Here is a 15,808-nt window from a genome sequence, read left to right on the forward strand (position 1 = left end):
AAATGTGTTTGACAGCATATGAGAAAATGCAAAAATGTCAACCTCCCTTTTGAAGGTACATGAAGTACGGACAAGTATTACAAAAATGAAAATGTCACAGAGAAATGGAGATTAACAAGAAAGGACAGATGGATTTTCTTTGAGGGAGCTAACCAACCGTGAGAAATTGCAAATACCAATCATCACTTTCACACATTGTCTGTGCAGACTTGCCAACACCTGAGCAAAACATAATTGCTCTCTGAACATTCTGATTGACATTTCAAATATCTGCAAATTTCCTTGAGGTTTTGATTGGAAGATGGTCAGGTTTCACAGAAGACATTTCAGAATGTAACTTATTGAAGAGAATAATAATGATGACACGCAACAAACATGCTCTAAAAGTGATGACAATGAGATTTACAATGATCTTAATTTACAACACTGATGAAAGTATTGATAACGTTACTGTTGGTGATGATATTGGTGAAAATAGTAATGAGTGATGATGATGATGGAGGTAATGATTATGATGATATAGTGATGATGATGATGATGGTGATGATGGTAATGATTATGATGATAATAATGATGATAATGATGGTTATTATGATGATGTTCAAAGAAGATGATGGTGATGATGATGTTCATGTTGATGATTCTAATTATGATGATGATGATTTTATTCTAGAAATTGTATGAGTTAGGGTTGATTAGCAAGAAATACCACTTCATTTTAAATGTTTCAATTATGTAAATACATATTTTTACATTTTATTATTTTCTTTAAAGAGCATCCTAAACAAGGATTCAAGGGTAGACCGCTAGGACACTCTAAATGCAGATTTTGTGTATATGTCCCCCAAGGTGTCCAAGATTCGCAAATTGCATGTACTCTATTCGCATTTTAAGCTATTGTGATTTAGAAGTCTTTGTTCTAATTTTTTGTGCTTTTAACACCCTCTTCGAGTTCCACGCCTTCCCGCAAAAAAAAAACCTTTTCCACGTTCTTTTCTTCTTGTGGATGCTGACCACTCTCCAACGGCAGTGACCCCTGGGCCAAACCTCCACAGCTGTAAACTTTTGATAATGTTAATGATATTCATAACATACACTTAATATCAAATGGCTAACTTTATACAAATAATGTACACTCAACATAAGGTTGTTACAAAATATAAGAATCCTGAAATACTAAAAATCGAGGTCGGTATGCATATTCACTGACCGTAGCTCAACAGGGTCATTTCCATGGGATCAACAGTTAAAAAAGGAAGCAACTTCTTAACATAATTTCATTTCATTTCATTTATTCATCACTTCTGCCTCAAAATTAAATATACAATCCAATCGATCCATCAATGAAAATGAAAGATGTCTTCATCATGTCTAACATTAGAAATGTAAATGAAACTAATGAGACAGCACTGAATACTCTTCCGATATTCCTATTCCTGTGTTATTGATTTTAATGTTCTTCCGACTCACTAAACGTGATGTTACACCCACTCCTGATAAAGGTTGATGGGCCCCCATTGATTATCAATAATTGAATAAGTATACATGTAAACTATTGTGAGACTGTAATATGATAATCTACAAACTATTTCTTGTACAACCTTTCATATAAGTTTTTTTGTGTGTATCTTTTAAAATTTGAATTGTAATAATAATAATTATTTCTAATGCACAAGTTTTGATGAATCATCACTGAAGCAGTCTATAAAAAAACAAGGGACATAATCATAGTTATAAACATATCATAAAAAATAAAAAATAAATTGACTTCTCCAATATCAACTGTACTTTTATAACAAAAATAATATTTTACAAATTCAAGAACTTAAAAGAAATATTTTTAATTTCAATCATACTGTAAATCCATTCCATATTTTCACTTGTATGAATATTGTCTGGCTACTCATTTTTCATTCCGAACATGGATGATACATACTGGGGGCCTCAATGGGAGATAGATTTTATTTCCTCTTTCCTCTTATCCTGGAATAACAGAGGAAGAATATTCCACTGGGGCCTGAGGTTACAACCGGAGGAAGCATTTTGCATTTAATAATCCTTTTTGGCACAAACTGGTGAGTGGATATGGACAAAATACCACTCCACATTTAAAGGTAAAAGGTTGCAGCATGCAATTATTCTATGAGAAAGTCTTTAAAATCAAAGTTAAATGCCACATTATTATCATAGATCTAGTTCTCGTACATTGAAATAGACTTATCTTTGTGAAATCATAAAATCTTAGCTGAAAACCAATAATTCTGATGATCACTAACACAAACAAGTGGAATGCCTCTGGCCGTCTCACCTGCATCACGCGATTCAATATAGCAGCAGTGCTGATTTTGAAAACTACTATCACTCGCACAAGATGTTCAGTGATACTTGGTTACTGTTATTTCCACGTTTTATGAACTAGACCAATACACTTATAGAGATATGATGGCAATTCAACAAATACCCCCAACGTGGCCAAAGTTCTTTGACCTTACATGACCTTTGACCTTGATCATGTGACCTGAAACTCGCACAGGATGTTCAGTGATACTTGATTACTATTATGTCCAAGTTTTATGAACTAGACCAACACACTTTCAAATTTATGGCTGTAATTCAACAAATACCCCAATTTGGCCAAAGTTCATTGACCTTAAATGACCTTTGACCTTGATCATGTGACCTGAAACTTGCACAGGATGTTCAGTAATACTTGATTACTATTATGTCCAAGTTTCATGAATCAGATCCATAAACTTTCAAAGTTATGATGGTAATTCAACAGATACCCCCAATTCGGCCAAAGTTCATTGACCCTAAATGACATTTGACCTTGGTCATGTGACGTGAAACTCATGCAGGATGTTCAGTGATACTTGATTAACCTTATGTATAAGTTTCATGAACTAGGTCCATATATTTTCTAAGTTATGATGACATTTCAAAAACTTAACCTTAGGTTAAGATTTTGATGTTGATTCCCCCAACATGGTCTAAGTTCATTGACCCTAAATGACCTTTGACCTTGGTCATGTGACATGAAACTCAGGCAGGATGTTCAGTAATACTTGATTAACCTTATGGCCAAGTTTCATGAACTAGGTCCATATACTTTCTAAGTTATGCTGTCATTTCAAAAACTTAACCTCAGGTTAAGATTTGGTGTTGACGCCGCCGCCGCCGCCGTCGCCGTCGGAAAAGCGGCGCCTATAGTCTCACTCTGCTATGCAGGTGAGACAAAAAGCATATGTAGGACAGTGTATTACAATTGTTTGGAAAAAAATCTGACATTTTATGGAAATCCATGCTTATTTTGCTAATTTCTCAGCAATTTCACAATTTTTCCAGAGCCAATTGGCACGTATTTGTTTTATTATACATACAAACACTTGGGTGATCAGTTAATTGAATTCTCTTTTCAGGTCGTTTTCAGGTTGTTACCACGACTGGCACGAAGACATGGGAAGGGAGCCTTTGCTTCCCAACCCCCATTCACTTCCCCAGAGCCGCATAATCAATCAACAAAATCAGAGGAAAGGGAAAAAAACAGTAAGAGGATCTAAATATATTTGTTTGATATTACAAACATGTCATCTGTGAAATATCATTATTTGTTGTTATAAGCTGTGATTCATGTGGTATGATACTGACACCACCCTCCCCTCCCTCACTGGACCAGCATTCATTAGATGGCATTGCTTCATAATACATCTTACATTAATTTTCCTTGCTTACTGTCTTATCGCATTTGGCAGTGATATGCGCTATAAAGCAGGTGGTTGGCATTATTGTTGTTGTTGTTGTTATCATTATTATTATTAATATCTTACACATGAGGCATAAAAATCATGTATTTGCAGCTATCACTAATCCCTCGATATTCATCTCACACCCATACATGTAAATGTACATCAAACCATAAGTCACTTTCTAACTCTTAAATTACAATTTACATTTATATGTATTTTCGAACACTTACTAGATTCATTAAAAAATTGTTAATTAGGGGATGTTGGTTAAATTCTCCCCCCCCCCCCAGGAAAAAAAAACATATTCTCTGCTTCCTTGAGGTGTATACATGTAGAACAAATCCATAAATGAAGCCTTTCCTAAGTCTTATTTTCTATTTTCCCCATCACACCCACATACAGTTAAAACAAGCAGAGAAGATTTATTGGTTTTCTGTCTGTCGTCCTCATTTTCTCCTGTCATATCCCATCAATACATTGATGTTCCTCCAACCCATTTCTCTTCATCTTCTTCATCATCTTATTCATTTATTGGTGATGTGTTCATGGCTCCACCCACCCGTTACACAATTGTGCCAATATTATAAACCCTTGATTTAAGTTAACCCATTGCAAAAAGCTGGTTATGCAGAACGTAGACTCAGGACCACATAATATGGAGGCCAAGTCTCTAAAGGGTTAAGCTATTGTCCATGTCTGTTCTTAAATTATTGGAAGCTAAAACTAAGAAACTTTTTTTACACAATATATATCTCTCATCTTGACTGTACTCTCATTTTTCTCATGCTTAAGAAATGTTAAGAAAAATATTGTTTCGTCATAGGACGGCCGATTATTAATGTCAGTTTGAATATCAAACTTGAATTCATCCAGACTCAAACTAGATCAAGCCACATTGTACACTCAACATCTTGATGAAAATAGATTTAAATGCTCATTAAAATGGCAATTTATCATTCACAAGAGGAGCATATGGAACAAAGGAGTTAAAATGTAATCTAAACATGGTGAAAACCTACCACAGAGGTAAAAGAACCACCAATGTTGCATCATATATTTCACATACCTATTTGGGTAATGGTAATGAAGTCTCTTCAGTTAAAGCAATTAAAACTTCTACTTTTCACTCAAATGTAACTAGACTAGCAACAATCACACCTGCCTGGCTGTGGAAATGATACGTTCATTTTCCGAACCTGCATAATTGAGAAATAATTAACCGTCCTTTGTTGATGCAGTGAGTGACGTTCACTGCATCAATAATGAGAAATTTCATTACGACAATGAATGACGATTTAAATTATACACTCTATACTTTCACCAGGAGATGGTGATGATCATGGATGCCACATTGCTGCCATAATGTTCTATCATGGGTTTCATTCAACACTGATTAAAAAAAAATTGAATCACAAATATGAATCATAACTCTACCTTTTCATGAGTTTCATGTCAATTACCCTTTAGCAGTACTTGCCATCATCCTCAATGCTTGCTCTCGAAACATATTTTTCACAAATACAAAATTTCCTGGAAGGACCTAGATGGTTTGTTTGAACTAAACGTGCTTGAAACCCTGTTTCTTGGTTTACTGTCTGAATACAACCCTAAACTAGCATTGGGTTGTGAATAAACGAGATATCTCCCTTTGAGCGATGGTATTAACTGTCAATATTAATAGGATTCCATATCTCTTGTTCTAGACATGCAGAGTGGGATATTGCTTTTTGCCCTTTTTCTCTTTCCTCCTCTCCTAAAAACCAGGTCTTTTGCGTGGATTCCCACTGACCAATCAAGCCTCACCGCGTTAATATGCATCGGTTGGACCGGTATAATTGGCATGCATGGAGAAAAGAGGGGCATCATTATTCTCATTACGGTGCTCTCAACGTTATGAAGATGCAATCATAGACATGCCATTGGACATTGGATTGTGACTTTTTCATCCCCCTCTTACTCTCTCTTTCCATAAACCTTCTCTCTACTCTCTATCTCTCTTCCCCTCTCTCTCCATCTCTTCCCCCTCTCTCTCTCTCTGTTCCCATATCTTTTTCCTCCTCCCTCTGTCTGTGTCTCTCTCTCTCTCTCTCTCTCTCTCTACACACACACTTGTTCCATATGCCCTACTTTCCAATCTAATCTAGATCACAGTATCACAAGAAATCGTTTTCTTAAGATCAACAAGCACTTATATTTGTTTCTTTGAGTAGATTAACTCTTCAGACATTTCATTAATAATGATCACTATTTTTCATTAGATTCTCAGCTCAATATATTGTCTAAAATCAGAAAAACCCTCACCCACTCACTCAATGTCTTAATCAGAGTTGTTCTTTCAAATTAACGATTAATTGCTTATTTTTGTGTTACGGAGCCCTGGGGTGTATGATTTACCACAGGAAGGATCACCAGGGCTCCGTAACACAAAGATTAGCGATCAATCGCTAGATGAACTGACCAATCAAGATCAACATTACACATGCATTTGGCGCAAAATACTGACCAGGAACCATTCAGAAGTTTTCTCTCATATTTGCTATTCATCGCTAATCTTTGTGTTACGGAGCCCAGGTTGTTCCTTAAGTCGCTCGTAACTTACGAACACCTTTATGAAACACACACCTGGTTCAGGATGCGGAAGTCTTTGTAGTATACCGAGCAATTGAGTTTGGAAATGCTCCCCAGCGAGTGAGTACATTGCATGGGGCAAGCCACAATCTGATAACTAGTGTAGTATCATATCTGTTTGAATGCTCCCCAGGGAGTGGAGAATGTGAATACAATGCATGGTGGCAAGCTAGAATCTGATAACTAGTGTAGTATTATAACTGTTTGAATGCTCCCTAGGAAGTGGAGAGTGCGTACATTGCATGGGGGCAAGTCACAATCTGATAACTAGTGTAGTATTATATCTGTTTGAAAGCTCCCAAGGGAGGGGAGAATGTGAGTACAATGCTTGGTGGCAAGCTAGAATCTGATAACTAGTGTAGTATTATATCTGTTTGAATGCTCCCCAGGGAGTGGAGAATGTGAATACATTGCAGGGGGGGCAAGCTAGAATCTGATAACTAGTGTAGTATTATAACTGTTTGAATGCTCCCTAGGAAGTGGAGAGTGCGTACATTGCATGGGGGCAAGCCACAATCTGAAAACTAGTGTAGTATTATAACTGTTTGAATGCTCCCAAGGGAGTGGAGAATGTGAATACAATGCATGGTGGCAAGCTAGAATCTGATATCTAGTGTAGTATCATATCTCTTAGAATGCTCCCCAGGGAGTGGAGAATGTGAATACATTGCATGGTGGCAAGCTAGAATCTGATAACTAGTGTAGTATCATATCTCTTAGAATGCTCCCCAGGGAGTGGAGAATGTGAATACATTGCATGGTGGCAAGCTAGAATCTGATATCTAGTGTAGTATCATATCTCTTTGAATGCTCCCCAGGGAGTGGAGAATGTGAATACAGTGCATGGTGGCAAGCTAGAATCTGATATCTAGTGTAGTATCATATCTCTTTGAATGCTCCCCAGGGAGTGGAGAATGTGAATACATTGCATGGTGGCAAGCTAGAATCTGATATCTAGTGTAGTATCATATCTCTTTGAATGCTCCCCAGGAAGTAGAGAAAGTGCATACATTGTGAATCCGATTACCAGGGAAAGGATATATTATTTTGTAAACCACTGTCAGACCTTGGTCTGGTATATTATGGTAAGCACTATCTAAAAGAACGGAATATTATTATTATAACCAGCTACAAATTCTGGTCTGTCTCTCATGGTATGGAGGTATTTCAACCATGGACCCACTACATGTTGAGATATAATTTTAATCTTTAAAACCCAGTTTAGGCACAATGAAAATTTATTTCAAAAATCTGCAGCTAAGTGATGTTTTTCTAGCCAGTAAGGATATTCATTTTACCAGTCCATTAACCAATGAAACCTATTTCATTAACATGCATTGGTGTGTTACGAGTCAGACCAAGCTAAAGCTCTCCCATTCTTTCAATTTCCCTTAAATCTCACTTAAACTCTTGTGGCAAACTTCATCCAATGCCTTTATCCCATAATCCCTAGTCACAAACGAAATCAATCATATTTCCCATACTCCTCCAATTAACCTCGACGAAAATGAAACATCATAATCACATCCATCCCCTTTGTGAAAATGAAACAAAAAGGAAGTAATTTTACTGATAACTCTGACCTTTCCAAAATTATCATCAATATCCAATTTGCCCTAAAAGCCCCTAATTCAAACTCTATATATCCAACTTCAATTATTAGACAATATTAAATGCACATGATTTCCCCCGCATAATGCAGAAATGTAATACATTAGGAAATCCAGCTGCAAGCATCAGACTTGATAAATCACTTTCATTTCTCATGTCAGTGCAGTTATTGATATTAAAATTCATTATTTCCCAACAACTTTAATGTCAAACTTTACCTAATCGAGCAGCATGGGGTGGGTGTGGTTTGGTGTGCAAAGCCTATTGGAATGACAGACTTCAGTAGTCAAAAGGTTAACCCATTTTTCACTCCATCAATCATAATTATTTATTATTTATTATTTGAACACATACCCTTATTGGGACTTGTGGAGCGTGCCCTACCCTCAAGTATATTAAAAAAAAATGACAGGAGCCTATATGAGATGAATGTCTCCTCATCCCACCCCTACAGCCAGAATTGTTATTTTGGATAATAGGAACTAGTCAATCCTTTATAATAATATTAATAATAATAATAATAGTGATATCTTATTGAGCGCGCACACCGTCCAGAGGCGCTCATGGCGCTAGCGCAGCAACAGTTCCTTTAGATACAAATATTTTATACACATACATTACAAACAGCTACTTAGATATAAATAGAAATCTTAAATCACTACAAGTACCATCCTGCATCACCATCTCTGAAATTCCCAGCTAAATTATAATAGCAATTATCAAGGCCTCATCAATCTATAGTGACTAGATATCTTTAAAGTGCAGCAAGCACTTAATATCCAAATCTACATACAATAACAGTGACTTAATTGCTAGTAGGATATTTCACCCATTAGGCAGAAGATATCAAAAATTTATTGCAGACTATCTTCGATGGACCGTTATTGGACAGCAGGAGCTGATGTGCTGAGCCATTACCTAACCTTTCTCGATCCATTAATCAAACACTGTTAAACGACTGCTCGGCCATTTTAGAAGGAAAGTGACTATTAAGTCCTCTTTACATAATCAATAATATGAGCTAGTTGTCTCTTCACCCTAGAGAGCTCTTAATGACCGTCTCCCCGGTCTTTTAAGAGCTATTCACTTCTTACCACACCACCCAAATGAATGTAGGCTATCCCTTACCAACACTACCAACTCATACAGTGTTTATACTTAATCGGCTTTAGCATCGGCTTTTTCATAGCATGTAAACGCGATTAACTTGCATCGGCTCACGGTTCAGAATCGGCAATTTGCACCACCAAAGTAGTAGGTTCAGAACCGCGAGCCGATGCAAAATCGGCTTTTTTACTACGTGTAAACAGAAAGCCGATTCTGCATCGGCAATTGGTGCGCATTTCATTTACTTTACCATTGTGACGTAATTGTAAGCGCACGGATCCAGCGTTGTATTAATTATGACGTATATTGTTGGTGTGCATAATTTTCTGGTTTTTGATACGCGAGCCGATTCTGCACCGCGAGCTGTAACAGCGTGTTAACGCAGTGCAAGATAAACCAAAAGCCGATTGCAGGTCTTTCATTTAAAAAGAAAATACTTTTTTTTTAAAGGAAATCACTAGTCTTTGAAAAAATGCTGTCAATTATAGGTGTCCGATATCAAATACAATGAATTATTCCATCAAGTTTGTTTCACAATTTTCTCATGTTGCGATTGATTTTTTACAAGCCCTGTAAGAAGTTTCATTAAACTTTTTGTAAAGTCACGCTTCATTGGCTTGAAAGTGTTCATATGACATGTCAGATTTTGGATACCAAGTGTTAACAAAATATAAGTGCATTACCAATTCTAATAATCTCATATTCATAACTCTGGCCAAAAATTTGAAAAAAATATGCTTTGCTCATTTAAGAAGTTCAGAAAATGAAAATGAAAGAGAAACCCTTACGGTTCGCCGAGTTAATTTTGTCAGATTAAAATTGTTCGAGAGACCGAGTGTAATTTACAAAGTGCTTAAAGAACAACTGTCATATGCTCAAATTTCATGTTATTTACGTCATCATTTGACAACCTACCTTCAAATCCCTGTGAACTATAAGATTTTTATGACAATGTTCTACGCTCTCCAAGATCTGTTGTATGCAGTGGCTTGCGTCGGCCTCACTGTAATATTCCCTGGCTACAATGTCTTCAAACAACTCTCCTCCTGTAACTCTGAAAAAATAAAGAAAAAAAATAGCTCATATTCTAGTGGAATCATCAGGGTTTAGCGGTTTAGACTCTCATCGAGAGTCCTTTGGTAAGGCGTCAGTCCACACTTTGCCACCAGGTGTAAAATGGGTACTCGGTAAGACGGGAAAGCCTATGTAGTATGCCTAGCAACCAAGTCATGAAACTCTTGTTGGAATGCTACCCAGGGAGTAGAGAATGTGCATACACCGTGTGCGGGTATGCCAAGATCCGATGATCTGGCTAATACTTATTAAGCGCTATATAAATGTAACTATTCTTATTCATTATCATTCCTATCCTATTATGATCATAAGAGTAATCATAATATAATTTGTATACAATCAGTTGGTCAGGAGTCAGTTTTGCTGATTTGTCTGTGGCATGAATTCAAATCAATGCAGGTAACTCTCAATCCTTATTACTTGTCAACTTTAGTTAAGCCCTGCCTGATCAATTTCATTGTCAGAGGACCCATAACACAAAGGTTAGCGATTGATCGTAAGCCTGGTTTTCACGATTGATTGTACATTGTAGTCAATACAATCAATCGCAGAAAAATGTTCTACAATCATTGCTAAGCTTTGTGTTACGGGCTCCTGTGCTCTCCTCAATGTTTGTAGGTCAGAATTTTTGTTTTGTATTTAACCCTTTGCACGCTGATGTTGCAAATTGGCACATTCGTACAATTAAATTCAGCAATCGTAATAATCAGTTTTCTCTCCTACCTTCAAATTACATAAGCTAATAAAAGGCAATAGTTCTTGGATAACATCTATATAATAATACTTATAGATGGTGCAATATGAATATCTTAAATTAAAGAAAATAACATGGAAACAATTGTCATTATTATCCCCCCAAAATTAATTCAGCGTGAAAAGAGTTAATGTGTTTGTTTGTATATGTGATGTATAGATGCAATTCTTTCTAAAAAAAAAAAAACTACTATACGTGGGGGGCGGTAAATATGAGTGGAAATCTATCAACCTTGATTAACCACCTTGACTTTTCAACCTCGTGATTTACAAGGTGACCTTGACATTGCCACCTCTGCTCATATTCTCTACTTTATTGGTTTTCTGCTCAAATGAATAAATTCATGTTATTAGTGAGTAAGAAAGGACAAATTAGGCATGATGAAATCAACAAAATACACAAGAAGACTAATTTCCTCACAAGCCCTTTGGAGTGTCAATATCACTCCTTATAGGCAAACAACTTAGTTCTAAATCAATATATCATGAGTCAATGAAAAGCCACTTAATAAATGATTTTATGAACGATAAGGGGTGTCATATTAAGGCACTGGATTGGCTCCCTACTTGAGGGTTGTTTCTGTTGCTTACAGTATACATTTTGGCCAGGCATGCAAACTGCATAGTGACAATTCCAGCTCTTGGCTGTCCCTAATTCTGCAACAGCTTCCAATGGGTAGATTATAGATAAAAAGGGTTATCATAGATCAATTCGATATTCAATAGATGGCCTATTGACAGCCAGTGGCATTAAAGGGAAGTTGTATAATGGTTCCAATCTGTGAACGGTAAATTGCCAATTCGCCTACTGCCAACTTGTCCACTCATCACATGCATTTAGTCTAATGCTATTCTGTCTATCACTATTTTGTCTAACAACCATTTAGTCCAATAACCATTTAGTCCAATCATCACTTCGCCTAATCTCCAGTTCGTCTATGGCCATTTTGTCTCATAACAAGTCGGTCTAATACCCATTTTATTTTCATTCATTTCACCAGATTAACACTTAGTCCAGTTAGACCAAATGGTAAATGGACTAAATGGCTATGGACCAACTGGTTATTAGACGAAATGATGAGTGGACAAAATGGCAATTAGACCATGTGGATATATAGTTGATGAATTGATGGTAGACCAAATGATACTAGACAAGTTCATGAACTTGGCAATTGGAAGAATTGGAATTAGACCAATTAAAAATAAACCTTTGTGAACAACCATGGATTAGAGGCCATTTTCATTTATAATTTTGAATTTCCCCATTATGGTATTACCATGGAAACCTTGATTTCGATTGGCTGAGGCCTGTTCCCTTACTATAATATAAGGTAAAAACAAATTATGAAAGAAATTGTTTTAAAAACAATAAGGTAAACACTAAATTCCCCATAAAATTCTACAGAGAGATTTGTACAAAGATAGGAACAGATGGAATATATTTTGCAGGGTTGTTTTCTTCTCCCCAAATTAGGAATATTATAAAACATCAAAAAAGAACATTTGACATGAACATATAATCTGTTGCTCTTTACTCCCCCTATGCAACAAACACTATGTGCTTTCAACTCCATGAAACCAAACATTGCAGATTCTCTTTCTTCAAATTCAAACAATATCCATGGTTTCCAAGGTTACCACAAGGCAAATTTGTAGATTATGACTCAAATCACAACCACAAGGAAGAAGCAAAGACGGTCTCGATCACAATCAGAACTCAATCACGACCAAACCAAACTACACTGACATGTATACCCTGTATGGACATAGCTGTTAGCTTTAAACGGTTACCATGGCAAACAAACCGTTGCCGTGGATATCGGGGTACACATGTATGTCATGCATATACAGAGGTCGATTAACTAGAAACCAATACTTTCAAGGGCTGCCGTGGTGTTGATGGAAAGATGTTCAGAGAGCTCAAATAATGAGAGTTACCAGAGGAAAAATGGTTTGCAGAGAAAAAAAATCAATGTTTTGTTTTCACAGCTAAATTAAGTGGCTTTTAAGTCTATCGACCCACAAGTAATAAGCAGGAAAAAGGGTCAACAATTATTCTAAATTCAAATTTTGAGGTAAATTTCAATAACTTGGCTTTTCTTTTGAGTGTTAGAATATCACAAAAAGATATTGCATAGATGGATAACATCTAATAATCTCAAACTCTAGGTGATATATTTGGGTATTTAAAATTGTCTCAAAAATAGTTTTTATTATTCTTTATGATTGTAAATAGGTGTTAGAAATGAAGAACAATCCAAAGGGATGTTTGTTTGTCGAGGAATAGAGAATATTTCTAAAAATATCAGTGAATGTAAAAAACAGATGCAAAAATCCAGAATTTGTGTGAGGGGAATCTTACCACCCTTGTTCGACAGAGACAAAACCTGATTTTAAACTGTTAAAACTACAGACTGACTGACTGACATCTACAAATTTCATTAAAAGGACTTCTTGAACAGGTGATAATATAATATCCATTGTGAACATGACTGCAAATTTTATGCCACAGCCCCCCCCCCTGGCCAGTAATCAGTGGTCAGTGCCAGCTTCTACAAGGTAAAAAACCAGTGGTCAGTGGTGAATGGTCAATATGATCTTACTTACAGGTCAAAAACCAAGTAGTGGAAGCCTTCCTCTGCAATACTATCATGAAGTCGAACTGTAATGTTAAAAAAAAAAAGAGAGAGAGAAATAATTAAGATAATAATATAGTTATTTGAAATACGATGAAATAGAAATATCACACAAATTTAGTAATCAAATAGATGTGAGTGATATTGAAGTCAGCATCTCATAAAATGAAATGGCAAACCTAGAAATGTCGCAACTCACTTTAAAACATTAATTTATGCTTAAAATAATTCAAAGAATAATACAACTGAAAAACATTATAATTATTTAAACAAAATTACTGGATCTCCTTAAAGACTCCTACCTCATGATCAAATGAATTTAAAAAAAATATCAATTCATATTATAATGGAACAGCAATTGATTAAAGGAGTATAATTCCAACTACAAACATGCAGTTTTGTTGCTAAATTTAAACTTTTTATTAACAAAAATGGCTTTCATTCATTGCAAATTAAACATCATAAAACATCTGGGAAGAACTGTTATCTTCTAATATAGGTAGTTGTTTATAGGCCTATATGTATTGAAGAGCACTTCAAAATATAGCCTCAGTTCTGACAATGATTGAATGGAAATATCAAAACCAATGATGGGAATGATGATATGAATTATCACTATTAAAATTTGCTTGATTCAAAAGTTTTTCGTTCAGATTCTAATAGGAAACTTGTGAAAGTGTTTAATTACGACCTTCTGCTCCTGAATGCAAATGACTTGTTAGTGCAAGTAGGTCCATGGTTAGTGACAGGATATATTATTTCCAATTTCAATATTGCCCTTTTCACACATTTAATGATGAAATATCTACATTTAGTATAATGAATAGACTCCTAATATTCAATTATAATCATCGCTTTATCAATTCTAAAAGTGAAGGTCATCTTCACAATCAAATAAACCACTCATAGTATCAAGGTTGATGCGTTTTATACTTTCTAGTCGGAGATCGTAAACAGCAGGCACTGTACATGCACAGCAGTTCAAAACCGAGTATCGACGATTCAACTTCCCATCGATGTGCATATTACCTGGTTTTCTTCTTCAGGCCACAACACAGTCACAAAATACCCTTCTCCTCCTCATCTTTTCTTCTTTTTTTTAAGGATTTTTTTCTTTTTCGGTGAGGCATCAGCGAAAATGCTACTTGTATCATCGGGTCATAATGGATACGTGTATACATGGAGGGCAGACTGTTAGGGTGTGTGTGTGTGTGTTTGTTGGTCTTGCATGACCAAGGAACACTCACACTCGTGTCGCATGTGTGTATATATGCTTGTATATGCCTGCCTATAAGTGATGCTGATCTGAAAATTTTCAACATCCATCCTTCACAACTCTCGCTCTCTCTCTCTTCCTTTCTTTTGTTCTCTGTCACTTCACTCTGTCTCTCTCTCCTCTCTTCCACCTTGTTTGCTTCTCTACATGTCTCCTTCTTTCCCTCCTTCTTTCCATCATCGCAGATTAACAAAAAGAAAAGGGATAGCAGAAAAAAAATCTATTGGCCATTATCCAGCGAAAACAATAAGTGATCCACATTTCATTCACGTCATTCTCTAAAGACATCCATATCATTAGCACTTCTAGAGGCAAAACAAATGGGTAATTGTTCCCATGGTAACAAATTACATTGTAACTAATTTGGGATGCAATACGTTTACAGCTTCCATGGCTAATTGCTTTATTTTGTATTCCAAACTTGCTGTAAGTAACATGTTTCTTCAATCCTCATCATAACACGTACATTATTCCTTCAGAGCACGCATCTCAGGTTTACACGTATTAACTTTTTTTTTTGAGGAGTAACAAAGCATTAATGTTATTTCCATCATTTTAATGAAGCTATTAGATTGTGTTCAGACAAGTAACTTTTACCCTAGAATCCTGACTTAAAGAGATGTTCAGCTGAACACACAGTTGTGTTCAAGTGATTTTCGTCAGTCAAAAATACAAACATTTATTAATACACGAACACAAAACAAAGAAAATATTGGTGCTTAATATATTTGTTCTTGTTTCACTGATGATGATGATGATGAAATAAACTGTATTTATGACTGAATAAGCGATAGTTAAACTCTAAAGCATAAATTTACTTTGGTAAATCCCCCAAAATGCCTTTTTGATCTAATTCATTATATTAATATGTAGTGTATGACCTATAACTGTTAAGATGTTGAGGATATGGAATAAAAAGGGGTTTACAAGATGAATTTTTGTGATTTTACATGAAAATGTATTTTGATCAAGTGCTT

The 15,808-nt window shown here is 35.8% G+C and overlaps 1 long non-coding RNA gene across 1 annotated transcript; it reads right to left on the bottom strand.

The window, feature by feature from the left end:
* Window positions 1-10,111: 10,111 nt before the first annotated feature.
* On the bottom strand, window positions 10,112-13,589 carry LOC135157446 (uncharacterized). The gene is made up of 2 exons (XR_010296422.1): window positions 13,527-13,589; window positions 10,112-10,146 (listed from the first exon to the last, which is right to left on the bottom strand). It is a non-coding gene; the product is annotated as an uncharacterized LOC135157446 (long non-coding RNA).
* Between the last annotated feature and the right edge of the window lie 2,219 nt (window positions 13,590-15,808).

This window comes from Lytechinus pictus, chromosome 18 (assembly GCF_037042905.1).
Source record: "Lytechinus pictus isolate F3 Inbred chromosome 18, Lp3.0, whole genome shotgun sequence".
NCBI classification, from domain to species: Eukaryota; Metazoa; Echinodermata; class Echinoidea; order Temnopleuroida; family Toxopneustidae; genus Lytechinus; species Lytechinus pictus.